Genomic DNA, 13,600 nt, shown 5'->3' with positions numbered 1-13,600 from the left:
ACGGCATGTGGGATCTTCCCGGACCGGGACACGAACCTGTGTCCCCTGCATCGGCAGGTGGACTCTCAACCACTGCGCCACCAGGAAAGCCCTCCCACCCTCTCTTTTTAAAAATACTTGTCTCTCTCCCTCTCCCTCTTTCTCTCTCTCTCACATACACACACACAATGCTTATCCTACCCTGAGATCCATGAATGGGAATTTTAGGTGCCAGCTTTCCTTTGAGCCAATGCATGTAAAAAGGGCCATCTCCTTAGGAGTAGCACATAAAAGTGGGTCCTGAGGGAAAAGGGGGAAACTCTAACTCCAAAGGCCTGGAAATTTACAAAGGATGCATCAGGACTAAGACATTGGCTTTTGAATCAACCTGGATAGGGCTATAGCCATTCCATCTATAAGCTGTAAGACCTTGGCCATCTTACTTAATGCATCTGTAAAATGGGGAGACCTCCTCAGAGGACAGTGAAGATTAAAGACACTCACACACAAGCACTAGCAGAGTTCCTGGCCCAGAGGAATGCTCAATAGGTGGCAGCTGGCTAGAAAAATCTACCTAAGTGCCAACCTCACCAAGCCCCAGAATTCTTGGAGCTGGGAACTCAGTTGAATAAGGATGTAACCCTTGAAGGCTGCCCCCACCCCCATTCCTCAAAGTCTTCCTTCTGTGCCGGCCACGTGCAGTCAGGGCCACAATCCAGCACGCCCTCCACCCTTGTATTTTCTCTGTGTAGGTCTCAGCTCCCACTAACCTTTCAGCTCTCAAGTAACTAGGATTTATACTTATATGTCCCTGTTTGAGTCCAGCACTGCACATTCATTAGTGAAGCACTCTGTAGTGTAGCCGACTGGCTAAGAACACAGGATTTACATTCAGACAGAAATGGGTTTGAATTCCAGCTCTGCCACTAGTCCCCTGTGCAAATGTATGCAAGGTTTTTTAAGTTCTTGGATCTTAGTTTCCTGAACAGTGGGATGGGAGTAATAATAGCATGTAAGGTTTCTTATAAGACTTAAGTTAGTAAGAATTGTAAACATTTGTAAAGCACATGGTAGACACCTCGTAAATATTAGCTATTTTTCATTTTATTAATATTTGTATTATTACTGTATTTAAGTTAATCTAGTGCTGAAAATAAAACATGACAAAACTGTGGGTTTTGACCTTCATTAAAGAAAGCTGCAGGGCTTCCCTGGTGGCGCAGTGGTTGAGAATCCGCCTGCCGATGCAGGGGACACGGGTTCGAGCCCCGGTCTGGGAAGATCCCACATGCCGCAGAGCGGCTGGGCCCGTGAGCCATGGCCGCTGAGCCTGCGCGTCTGGAGCCTGTGCTCCGCAACGGGAGAGGCCACAACAGTGAGAGGCCCGCGTACCACAAAAAAAAAAAAAAAAAAAAAGAAAGCTGCAGCCTTTTATCCTTTGCACTTGCCCAGGGTGTGCCTTGGATACAGAGAAAGGAGAGAGGAATGCAGGCAACTCTGGCAAAGCGGAGACCAGTCCTCTGTGACCCACAGGGACTCACTGCTTTGCTCAAAGCTCCTATTGTTTCCTTGTGGCAAGTTCTGTTCTCCAAGACCATTGACTGACGACTGTTTATGATGCTTTTTGGGGAAAGACATTAGATCCATACGAGGTTAGTTATTATTATGCAAAGGAAGAAACCCACGAAGTGTTCATAGTCCTTTTGGGTGGCATACATATGTATATGTATAACTGATTCACTTTGTTGTAAAGGAGAAACTAACACACTATTGTAAAACAGTTATACTCCAATAAAGATGTTAAAAAAAAATAAAGCTTTCTCTTTCTTAAAAATGATGCCTCTTTTTATTTATTTGGTAACTTCTTGACTCTACTTTGTTTCTGAAAAGAATAAAAATGCAGCCCCCACAATATTAACTCAGGCAACTCTGCTTAAGCTCTTCCAAGGTTCTCCATTCCACTCAGGTGTAATCCCAGTCCTCACAGGAGCCCGCAAATATGCAGGACCTGACCTCTCAGCCATCGCTCACCTCCTTTCATCCCACCACTCTTGGTTGCCGGGTCCCAGCCATACTGACTTGCTTGTAGTTCCTGGCATACACTGGGCCAGCTCTCCTGCAGGGCCGTTGCACTTCCAGTGCCCCTGCCTGGAATACTTTTCCTTCAGGTGTCCTCATGGCTCACGCCCTCACTTCCCTCAGGCCTCTGTTCAGAGGTCATCTTACCAGAAAGGACTTTCCTGAGAATCTCATCTAAAAGAGTGCTGGCCACCCTGTCACTCTGCCTCCTCTACCCCGCTTTGTCTTTTAGCACAGCACTTACTACATTCTGAAATGTGTGTGTTTGCTTGTCTGACTTATCCCACTGGAATATAAGCTCCCTGAGGGCAAAGACTTTTATTTCATTCGCTGCTGTAGACCCAGCACCTAGCACCATCCTAACACACAGCGGGCACTCAGTAAATATTGAATGAACAAGGACTACATGTCTCTTGAGTTTTGCACGTGAGCATGGAGGAGGAGCCACTTTTGCAAACCCACTTCATTACGAGAGCTTCAGGTGCCCTGTAGCAAGGGTCAACTCGCTCCATGGACAAAACGACTCAGATGGGTGGGTGCTTTCTTCCACTGTGGTCTCCGTGACTATTTTGACTAATGCGCCTGCAGCAAAGCACAGCCAGCAGATGAGGGGGTGGCTTTCCGATAGAAGGTCTTACATACCACACAAGCTCAATGCAGGTTCCCCATACCCCCAACCCCCATTTGAAAGTAGAGCATTCCTGTGAAAACTTTCAAAAGCCGGAATGCTTGTAAATTGAAGAAGCAGTTACCTTAGGACACATCTTGTCAATGGATGCACAAAATAAATCAAGATAAAGGGCAGATTCTCACAGACACAGTTCAAAGCTCTGGCAGCTTGATGCTGAGATGCTGAGTGTAGTTCCCAAGGAAGGAGCTTGGGTGCCGCAATTGCAGCTCCAGGTGCATCCTGCCTCTATAATGGCTCACTGCAAAACACACACTGAGCCCTTTTTTCGATTTGGGCCTTTTTGTAAAAATCAAAAGTCCTCTTCAGATTTCTTCGATTAGTGAGGACAGTTACTAACGTAAGCCTTTCGTAAAAGCGAGGTGGTGCAAAGCAAATTTTTGAAAAGCAGGGGATACCTGTACACATTTGAATAAAAACTACTAAAGAATAAAGGGGGGAAATGACTATGTAAAAATAGACCTTATGAGATATGTTATTTTCTTTGCAAGAGGGTTGAGAATAGGGGTTTATTAGAGTCAAGAGAGTTGTTTTGATGGCATCTTGCACAATGTTCCTTCTCCCCAGTATTTTTATGATATTAGGAAATCAGAGAGAGCTTTACTCTCTCTTAATCATGGTATGTCCTGGAAGATCAGGAGAACGTTCGATGCCTTTCTCACTGCTTAATCATGAATTTTCACTAAGATGAAAAAGTGAAATTTACTTCTTATAGAGGTGGATTTTTTTGTTTGTTTGTTTTTTGGTATGCGGGCCTCTCCACTATTGTGGCCTCTCCCTTTGCGGAGCACAGGCTCCGGACGCGCAGGCTCAGCGGCCATGGCTCACCGGCCCAGCCGCTCTGCGGCACGTGGGATCTTCCCGGACCGGGAAACGAACCTGTGTCCCCTGCATCGGCAGGAGGACTCTCAACCACTGCGCCACCAGGGAAGCTCTAGAGATGGATTTTTAATGGTGCTTTTGTTTTTTAAGTAAATGCTCTTTGTAAGACAAAGAAATAATACAGAAGAGAGCAAGGAAGAAAGAAAAATGGTTACTCAAGATTTCATCCTCTGATGAACACCACAGGTAACATTTTGGCGATCATTTTTCAGGATACCTCTTGATGTGTGGATTCCCTTTTACATAAACGGGCTCATATTATACATTTTATAGAAGCTACTTTCTTCACCCAATACTGTATTTTGAGGACACACTTCTATGTCAAGATATGTAAATCTTAAACACCATTTTTAACAGCCTTCAAAGGAATAATGGTATTCCACTGTATGTAGCCAGTTCCCTACTGATCCATATTTAGGTTGCTTCTGACTCTTTGCTATTAGATGAGATTGTATATATAAGCTACTGTGTGGGCTCATTCCAGGAAGCTCTTGCCTCAGCTGAACTATCAGTCCCCCATGGCATTATCACTCTGGAAATCTGTCATCACCACTGATCAACGGTCTCCCTCCCCATGTCCAGCCCTGAAAACACTGTCTTAAAGGCTCCCCAAACCCAGTTCTTAACATCAACCAAATAGGCTCTATTTAGTCCATCTACCACGTGTAGAGGAGGGCTTATGTACTTATTTTTGATTTCCTAGAAAAATTCAGAACACTTTTATATTGTATCTGACCTCAATTGTTTGTACCTTTCTCTCACTCCATCCCCTCACTTTCTGATAACTGCAGCTCCTGGAGAATTACACCTCTTCTGCTGGATACAGTCCTGATGGACCTGGGGGTGGGGCAGGCAGGCCAGTCACTAAAACCCAGAGTGTGAGGCAGCTGGCCTCTACTTCCATTCTTCTCTCTGCCTTTCTGCTCCCCACAGCCTCCAGGTCACAGGTCTGGAAGCTACTGGGGTTGCTGCAAAAGGCCCTGCACAGGACTGATCCATCTTTAGCAGATATACCAAGGAACCTCCCGGGGGAGGTGTGTGTTATCTCTGTGGCCTGAAATATCTCCTTTATTTTGTTTCAGGACATGGTGGGGGGGGAGCAAAGCCTTGAAATCATAGACTTCAGTGCTAGGTGGGCTTTTTTTTTTTTTTTTTTTTTTTAAATTTCCTCTCATTGTGTCCTATCATTGCACTTGTTAGGGTGACTTCTCTTTGCAAAACCCTGCTGTGCTGGGTCCAAGTGTGCCTCACTATTATTAACCTGTTGGACAGCTGAGGGTCAGAAGCATCCAGAAGCTACGTAACCTGCCCAAGATCATGTGGCAGTGCCCCAGAGGCCTGGGACTCAAGCTTCTGCTGGTGGACCTGCCCTTGGCTCAGGCAGAGGGCATGGGGGTCAGCTCATGTTACACGACCAGGTCACATGCTGGGGGTTGGACTCCTCTTCTTTTTCTTGACTCACTGTCAAGCAGCCACGGAAGGAGGTGGCAAGAAACCCCGGTGGACTTGTTTTAGAGCGTCTCTAGAGATGGGTGGTAACATCTTTCTTAGGTCTGTCATCAGCATGGGTGGATCAGGAGGTCCCAGGCTGGGTAACTCAATAGTTCACTGTGGCCCTCCACTGGCAACACCATGTACTGAAGGGTATCAGCTGTTCAGCCCCAGTTATAAAGTTATAAGGAAAGAGGAGGCTGGGGCAGCCAGAGGGAAACTAACCCTATTGAAAGTCCACTCTGAGCCAGGCATTGTGCTGGCACTTTCACGTGTATTGTCTCTTCTGCTCCCTGAGAACCCAGTCAGCAACTCTGACTCTTCTTCCTCCTTTGGGTTGAGGAAATGGGATGATCAGAGCTGCTAAGTGGAAAGTAGCTATTACACGATGGAGACAGAGTTTTAATGCATTTATGTCTTGAGTCCAAAGTTAAGCTCTTTCCCTGTTACCACATGGCCCATCAGTAGCACCCCAGGACAGCCTGAGCTTTGCAGTAAATCTCTTTGGAGTGAGATGTCTTCCCGTGAAGGAGTGCTGCTAAATCTCACGCAGACTCATCAGCCCCATTTGCTTCCTTCCCTAGCTGCCATGTCATCTGAGGAGAGCAACGTCAAAAGTTGGTGCTTTTCTCTGAAACACTTGATGAGTCTCTCTTCAGACTTCAGTTGGCTCAGGGGCACCATTTTGGCTGCAATCCCACAGAGTTTCAGTTTCCCTTTTTTATTGAAAAATCGAAATCTGGGGAATTAGAGCCTTTCCATATTGATTTTTCAGGGGCAAGTGAAAATTGCATCCTGCACAGTACAGAACCAAGAAAGCGCCACCTCGAGTAGCGACAGGCTGATGCTGGAGCGACATGCAGTATGAGAAATGACGGGGCACACAGATACAGATACAGTCTCTTTGTACTCTTGCAACGTGGCCAAGCAACAGCTAATTCTCGATCCACGTAAAATGATGTCTGGAATTAAAACTTTTTTTTTTTCATTTGAAAAGAAAGTTGAAGAAAGAGACCTAAGGAAGAAGAACTTTGGAAACTGAGTCTGCAGTTTCTCCTTTCAGTACATCAGGGGTGGGTCAGGTCCACACTTGGCCCTCTACCTCCTCCGAGCCTGGTACTTGACGAGTGTGAAGGCAGCCGCCCAGAGTCCTGCTTTTTTCATTCACTTTGAGGCCCAGAAAGTTATGAGCCCAGATCGTGCTCTACCACTTACTACCCAGATCGCCCTTTTGCAAGGTACTTCATGTCCTGAGCCTTGGTTTTTTTCAATCTGTGAATTGGGGATAGTATAGAAACTAATGCGTAAGGTTGCAGTGAGGATTGACTGAGTAAGTATTAGTTGACTGACAATGAATAAGCAAGACGATCCATTTGGGTTTGATAAAGGTGTCAGTTGTGTGCAATCGCCATGTCCCGTCTCTCAGCTCGGCCAACCCCCTACGGAGTTTGAAGTGTCATGGAGTTCACGGCATTCAGGGCAGGTGGACCTATGTGAGGCATGCGTTGCCATTTTGGATTCTATCCCCTCTTTCTGTTCCATCGGGGGAAATGTGTCCTAGTCAGTTGTGGGTGAAAAGTGCCACGGCCACGCAGTCTCCCTCTGGCGAAAGGCACTCTGCGAGTTAATAGCCATTCGTTCTTCTCTTCTTTGCCCCCTCCCCGCGCCCTCTTTAGCGCCTGTGAAATGTCCTATCTTTTCTCTTTTTCATACGCAGGCTAAATGTGAACATCAGCCAAAGCCCTGAAAGTGACTGGGAGGAAATGAGCAGGTCTCTGTGAAGCAGAAGAGCTGGACTTTGGGTGGAGCATGTCTGCAGCCTCGGGGATGAGGAGGAGGCGACTACCCCGGGGCGGGTACCGAGCCAAACTGCGGCCGCTTAGCCCTAGGAGCACACGGAGCCCCTTTATTACCGCCCGGAGTGCGACGACTCCGCGAGTCACTGCCCTGCTCGGGCTGCTGAAGGGCAAACCCAGACGGAAGTGCCAAGTGAAAGGGAGAGGAGCAAGTAAAATGCTGGGGGTGGCAGAAGGGAAGGGGTGGGTGCCTGCGCTTTGAAATTCGGCCCCGGAAAGGCCTCTTCAATGGATCCCCTTCCAACCTGCCCTAGTACAACAACTGGACGTGGCATGTGACAGGCGCTGTAGACAGATCGTGTTTCACACATGCAGCTGTAATATCTGGCACACAGGTGTTTGGTTCTCTGTTTGCCAGCTGCTCTGCAGCGCCCTGCTTCTCTGGATGGGCCAGAGGAGGGGGAAACCCTCACACTTGTCGCTGCCAAAAGGGAGGAGGGGGCTGCCAATTCCTGCCAGTGGGCCGAGGGCTCAGTGTTGGAGTCAAGGCTTGTCTCCGGGGGTCCCAGGGCTCTGCCCATGTGCTGTTCCGGAATGGGGGCTGTGGCTGCATGGGAGGGGGAGCAGGGTGACCAGGGCACCCCCAGCAAGCTGGCCAGAGCCCCAGGAAGGCCAGTGAGGGGGAGTGAGCCAAGGGACACTAGGCCCTTGGGCTCTTGGGTCCATTGGTTTAGGTCCTGACTCCACCTCTGAGTAATTGTGAAATCTGGCCAACTTCCTTAACCTGTCTCAGCCTCAGTTTCCTAATCTATAAAGGGAGTATGGAACACCTGGTCCTTGGGCCCTTGGTAAGGATTCCATGAGACAGTGTGTAAAGCACTCAGGAGCCAGCACTGCTCTGGCTACTCCCACCTGGGAAGGTGGGTCAGGGCAGGTGCTTCCCAGGCTCCAGGGACAGAGCCTTGGACCCTTGTCTCTGTCAAGCAAGCCCAGCGGTTCTGTGTCTCAGGGTGAATGGTCAGGTCCAGGTGCCCCCAGACACAGATAATTGGTTTTTTGCTCTTTTTCCTTCCTCAGGGAGGAAGATGGCTGTGTACTCAGAAAACTAAAGTCATCGAGGAAAGGTGAAGCCGGGGAGTTTGGACCTGCACTTCCAACCTCCAGCCCCTCCCCTCCCCTCTTGCCCTGACCCAGAACTCCCCAGTTTGCAACTGTCCATGGCTGTGACTGTTACATGGAGATCTCTCTTGCCCACAGGAGTCTCTGGTGGCCGTGGGCCGTGTCCACTTTGCCCACCAGTACATTTCCTACACCCAAGAAGCCTGGATAGACTTTTTCTATGGGAGCAAAGGCTTGAATGGGTGGATGAGTGGGAAGCTGTCTTCACTGCCTCTGCCTCTCCCGTCTCTATTTTCAATTTTTTTTTAATTGAAGTATAGTTGGTGTACAATATTATATAAGTTTCAGGTGTACAACATAGTGATTCATGATTTTCAAAAGTTAGACTCCATTTATAGTTATTCTAAAATTTTGGCTATATTCTCTATGCTGTACGATATATCCTCATAGCTTATTTTTCTTCTTTTCTAAACAATTTTTATTGGAGTATAGTTGATTTACAAAGTTGTGTTAGCTTCTGCTGTACAGCAAAGCGATCAGTTATGCATATGCATATATCCACTGTTTTTTAGATTCTTTTCCCATGTAGGTCATTACAGAGTCTTGAGTAGAGTTCCCTGTGCTATGAAGTAGGTTCTTATTAGTTATCTATTTTATATATAGTTGTTTGTATATGTCAATCTCCCAATTAATTTCTTCCTGCCTTTCCCCCTGGTAAACTTAAGTTTGTTTTTCTACATCTGTGGCTCTATTTCTGCTTTGTAAATAAGTTCATTTGTATCATTTTTTTTTAGATTCCACATATAAGCAATATATGATATTTGTCTTTCTCTGTCTGACTTACTTCAGTTAGTATGATAATCTCTAGGTCCATCCATGTTGCTGCAGATGGCATTATTTCATTCTTTTTTATGGCTGAGTAATATTCCATTGTCTAAGTGGTTCTGGGAAAACTGGACAGCTACATGTAAAAGAATGAAATTAGAACACTCTGTAACACCTCACCCAAAAATAAACTCAAAATGGATCAAGTACCTAAATGTAAGGCCGGACACTATAAAACTCTTAGAGGAAAACAGAGGCAGAACCCTCTTTGACATAAATCGCAGCAATATCTTTTTTGATCCACCTCCTAGAGTAATGGAAATAAAAACAAAAATAAACAAATGGGATCTAATTAAACTTAAAAGGCTCTGCACAGCAAAGGAAACCATAAACAAAACAAAAAGACAACCCACAGAATGGAAGAAAATATTTGCTAACAAAGTGAGCAACAAGGGATTAATCTCCAAAATATACAAATAGCTTATTTATTTTATACATAATAGTTTGTATCTCTTAATCTCCTTCCCTATCTTGCCCGTCCAGTATCCCCTCTCTCCATTGGTAACCACGAGTTTGTTCTCTCAGTCTGTGAATTTGTTCCTTTTTTGTGATATTCACTAATTTATTGTATTTTGTAGATTCCACATGTAAGTAATATCCAGTATTTGTCTTTCTCTGTATGACTTATTTCACTTAGCATAATACCCTCCAAGTCCACCCACGTTGTTGCAAATCACACAATTTTGTACTTCTTTGTAGCTGAGTAGTAGTCCATTGTATGTATATACACACACACACACACACACACACACACACATACATACACACACACCACATCTTCCTCATGCATTTATCTGTTGATGGACACTTAGGTTGCCTCCATACCATCCCTATTTTAAGGACAGGAAACATGCATGTTCAAAGGATTGACGTGTGGCCACATGTCCAGCCCCACATCACTCCTGGCCCTCAGTCCTGCCCTCTCCACTTCTCCTAACACTTCTCTCCATCTCCTGAGACTGGGAGATGGGAATGCCCAGCTCCGCAGGAGGTTGAAGGAGGAAGAGAACAATCGGAATGCCGGGGCAGGGGCCATGCCAAGCTCTGTGTTTGGACATGAGGCTAATGCTATCTTTCTGAGTCTGCTTCCTGAAGGTTGCAAACTGTTTGGTGAATGAGCATTTTTTTTTTCTTTTTTCCTCTCATCACCACTGTCCCATTTCTCTCAAGGAGCTGGCTCCCCCTCTAGAGAGGCTGGGCAGGAGGGAGCCCTCCTGCCACAGTCCATCCACGACTGGGCCTCTTTCACGCTTGACCTGTGTGTGCTAAGCTGTCTCTCCCAGAAGGGTCTCTCTCTCTGGCTGAAACCTCTCTACTACCCCTCTGCGATCATTGCAAAGTATGAGAAGTATGGGAAAAGGAAGCAAGTTTATTTTGCACCTGTTATGTGCCAGGCACTGTGCTAAACACTTTATAATCAGCACGTCATTGAGGTAGATGTGATTACTCTCCTCACTTTACAGATAAGAAAACTGAGGAACAGATATACTAGAACTTTCTCAACATCAATTGATAGGACCGGGGCTTGAATCTCAGTCTGTAGGATACCTCTCCCTTTGCTCTTTCCATGCCATTCAGCATTGCTAAACAACCTCATACAGTAATTCATGTGCATGAACGAGTAACCATGGCCATGGGCCTGTATCCTTTCTTTCCGAGTACCGGTGTCTCTCTGGGTGATAATGCCATTCATTCGTTCAGTCATTCATCCAATAAGTAGGTATTGAGCACCTACTGTGTACCAGGCTCTGTTCTAGTAGCTGGAGATAAAGTGATAAAGTGGATCGATAGAGTTCTCCTCCAAAGTGCTTATATGGTCAAGAGGCAAATGCTAAATGGATAAGCACACAACTCAATTAGTTGGATGACTATAATTGTATTAAGTGTTATGGAGCATCAAGGGAGGCTTCCCTGAGGAGGAGACAATATTCCCAGCTTTGCCATCAACCAGGCAAGTGTCTGGAAGGGCAGAAACTTTGTGTGAGGACAACATTTCCACAGCCAGGGGGAGAAGCACCTGATTGTGCCATTTCAGACAGACGTGGGCCACTGAGGGACCCATCCAGAACGTGGGCATCATCCAGCTCCTCCCGTTCAGCACTGAGGGGAGTGACAAGCATGTTTAAACATACCAGAGGAGGGAAAAACCCACACCAGAAGAGAATCAGTGCTCTCTTGGCACCAGCCCACCAGTGTGGCAAGGCTGCTTCTGTTTGGGTCTGTATTTTTCCTGGTACCTAAGGGATTGTCTCAGTGACCCTCACACGCCACTCCACCCGGAATGGAAAATCACTTGTTGAAAACATAAACAGAGCTTATAATAATTGGCAAGACACAGACAGCTAATCACCATTCTCTCTCCTCTTGCCCTTCCTCTGTTCCTGTTTATGAGACATAGTGCCCATGTTTTCTACCACATTTTTGCTCTGCTCTTGAAAACAGAGAGAACAGCTCTGTGTCATAGGCTGCAGAGCCGCTTTGCTGATGTGACAGGACACAGAGAAGAGGGAAGCAGGGGAACTAACCCAGACTTCCCCAGCCCATCCCTCCTTCCCTGAAAACTTTGGTTTCTGATGGGGTAGAACAAGGCCCCTTCCCTTCCCTCCTCCTCCTCATCCAATGAAACCTGCAAGGATTCCTTTCCTGCCGCATTCCGAAACTTCCTCTAAAGCTGTTCTGGGCAAGCTGGATATCGGATCTCTGTTGATTTTTGTTCCTTCCAAGATATGAGCTAGCCAGAGGGAAACATGAGATGCTTAGCCCACCTTTCCTATTAATGAACTATTTGGGGTACTCTGGGTTGCATAAAAGGAAACAGTGAGATGTTTTCTGTGGAGCCCTAGAAAGGATCAGTAGTTTCCAAACACATCCTCACTCAGTGGGGCATGCAGCCAGGCCTGGCACACATGGGCACATGTACTCTCTTCCCCAGCCACTTTAGGACTGCAGAGACTCAAGAGCAAAGCTGCTCCTTCCCACCAAGAGTCTGGGACCCCTAGTTTACAGTCTTGACTTCCAAGCAGCCAACCTTCCAGCTGGCTTACAGTTCAGTTCCGGGAAGGGAACAGGGACACTCAGGTTGCCAGAAGACCATGTAGTGACCTTAGCTGACTTAGTCTCCCACCACCACGATGCTTCTTTACCTGGTGGGAAAACAAAACATTAACCCATGGCTGGTTGTGCCCACAGGACACAAATCATCTGGTCCAGTTGTCTTGTTTCCAAGGCCTCTAGTGGCTATTTGACTTTAAATACAACCTTAGCTTCTTAGGACACCTGTCTCTTCTTGGCTTGGATGTTTGTTCACACTTTTTTAGTAATCTTTCTACCCTATAAGCCTCAATATCCACATCTATAAATTGGGGTTTACTCTGAAAACAAATGAACTTCCCAAAGTGTCACACTTCTAAATTGAAAGACATAAGGGCTGCCTCGTCATCCATCCCAGCAGTTACACTGTTGCTGCCTCCGATTTTCCTTTGGACCATTTCTCTATAACTCAAGGGGCTGTCTTTCCTGTTGGCCACTTTGCAGATGGGGCTGGGGGTGGGACAGGGAAGTCTCATGAGGTCTTAGGACAGGAAGGGTTGATGGCAGGTTATCTATCCCTCCCCCCAGCATACTCTGAAATCAGCCCAAGTTTAAGCAACCACCTGAGCCAACTCAGACCTCATGATCTGGAGGTTTGCAAGACAAATTGCTTTGTTTCTGGAAGGGAGACTTAAATCTCCCTTAAATCTCCCTTTCTCCTTTGCCTTCTACATCTGACCAATATAGTCTTTGTGGTCTGTAAGTAGCCAGGAAGAGCTCTAGAAGTCCGTTTACAGATCTTTCCTTCTTTCTATTTGTTTTATTTATTTATGGCTGTGCTGGGTCTTTGTTGCTGCACGCAGGCTTTCTCTAGTTGCAGTGAGCGGGCTTCTCATTGCGGTGGTGTCTCTTGTTGCGGAACACAGGCTCTAGGTGCATGGGCTTCAGTAGTTGTGGCTCGCAGGCTCAGTAGTTGTGGCGCATAGACTTAGTTGCTCCACAGCATGTGGGTTCTTCCCAGACCAGGGCTTGAACCCGTGTTCCCTGCATTGGCAGGTGGACTCCCAACCACTGCGCCACCAGGGAAGCCCAATCTTTCCTTCTTTTAAAAAGAATACGCATGTGTGTGTGTGCACATATACACTTGACGAATTATTAGTGAGGCAAATGATGATTGTAAATGACAAATGACATAATATCGTTGAACTGAATCCCTAGGCCTCCCATCCCCTGGGCACTTTCCAGCTCACAGTGTGGAAAGCTCTGTGAGAATCAGATTTGTGGTTTCATCCAGCCTCTTAGAACATGAAGATTCAGAATTTGGAAAGTGACTCATCCTTTCCCTGAGAAAGATGGAATGGACCACTCTTCAGTTTCTGTGTCAAGGGAACACGTGGAACATACTCGGGCATAAAAGACTTTTCTCAAAGAGGGCTTGTATGTCTTGTTTTCTGCTCTAGCGTTTGCCATGTTATGCATTTGAGATCAGTGGAGAATTCTACTCTCTTTTTGCTTTGCTGCTGTCTGTTGAAATACAGGTAGAATTGATTTATAATCAACTGCCAGTGATAGACAGATCTGTACTATTATTATTATTAACTCTCTGAGAGTTGCCACAGATTCCAGAAGATTCCTTCAGTTCAATCAAAAT

The sequence above is a fragment of the Kogia breviceps genome, chromosome 1, assembly GCF_026419965.1.
Source record: "Kogia breviceps isolate mKogBre1 chromosome 1, mKogBre1 haplotype 1, whole genome shotgun sequence".
Taxonomy (NCBI): domain Eukaryota; kingdom Metazoa; phylum Chordata; class Mammalia; order Artiodactyla; family Physeteridae; genus Kogia; species Kogia breviceps.
The sequence above is the reverse complement of the archived record's forward strand: the minus strand, read 5'-3'. Positions refer to the sequence as shown.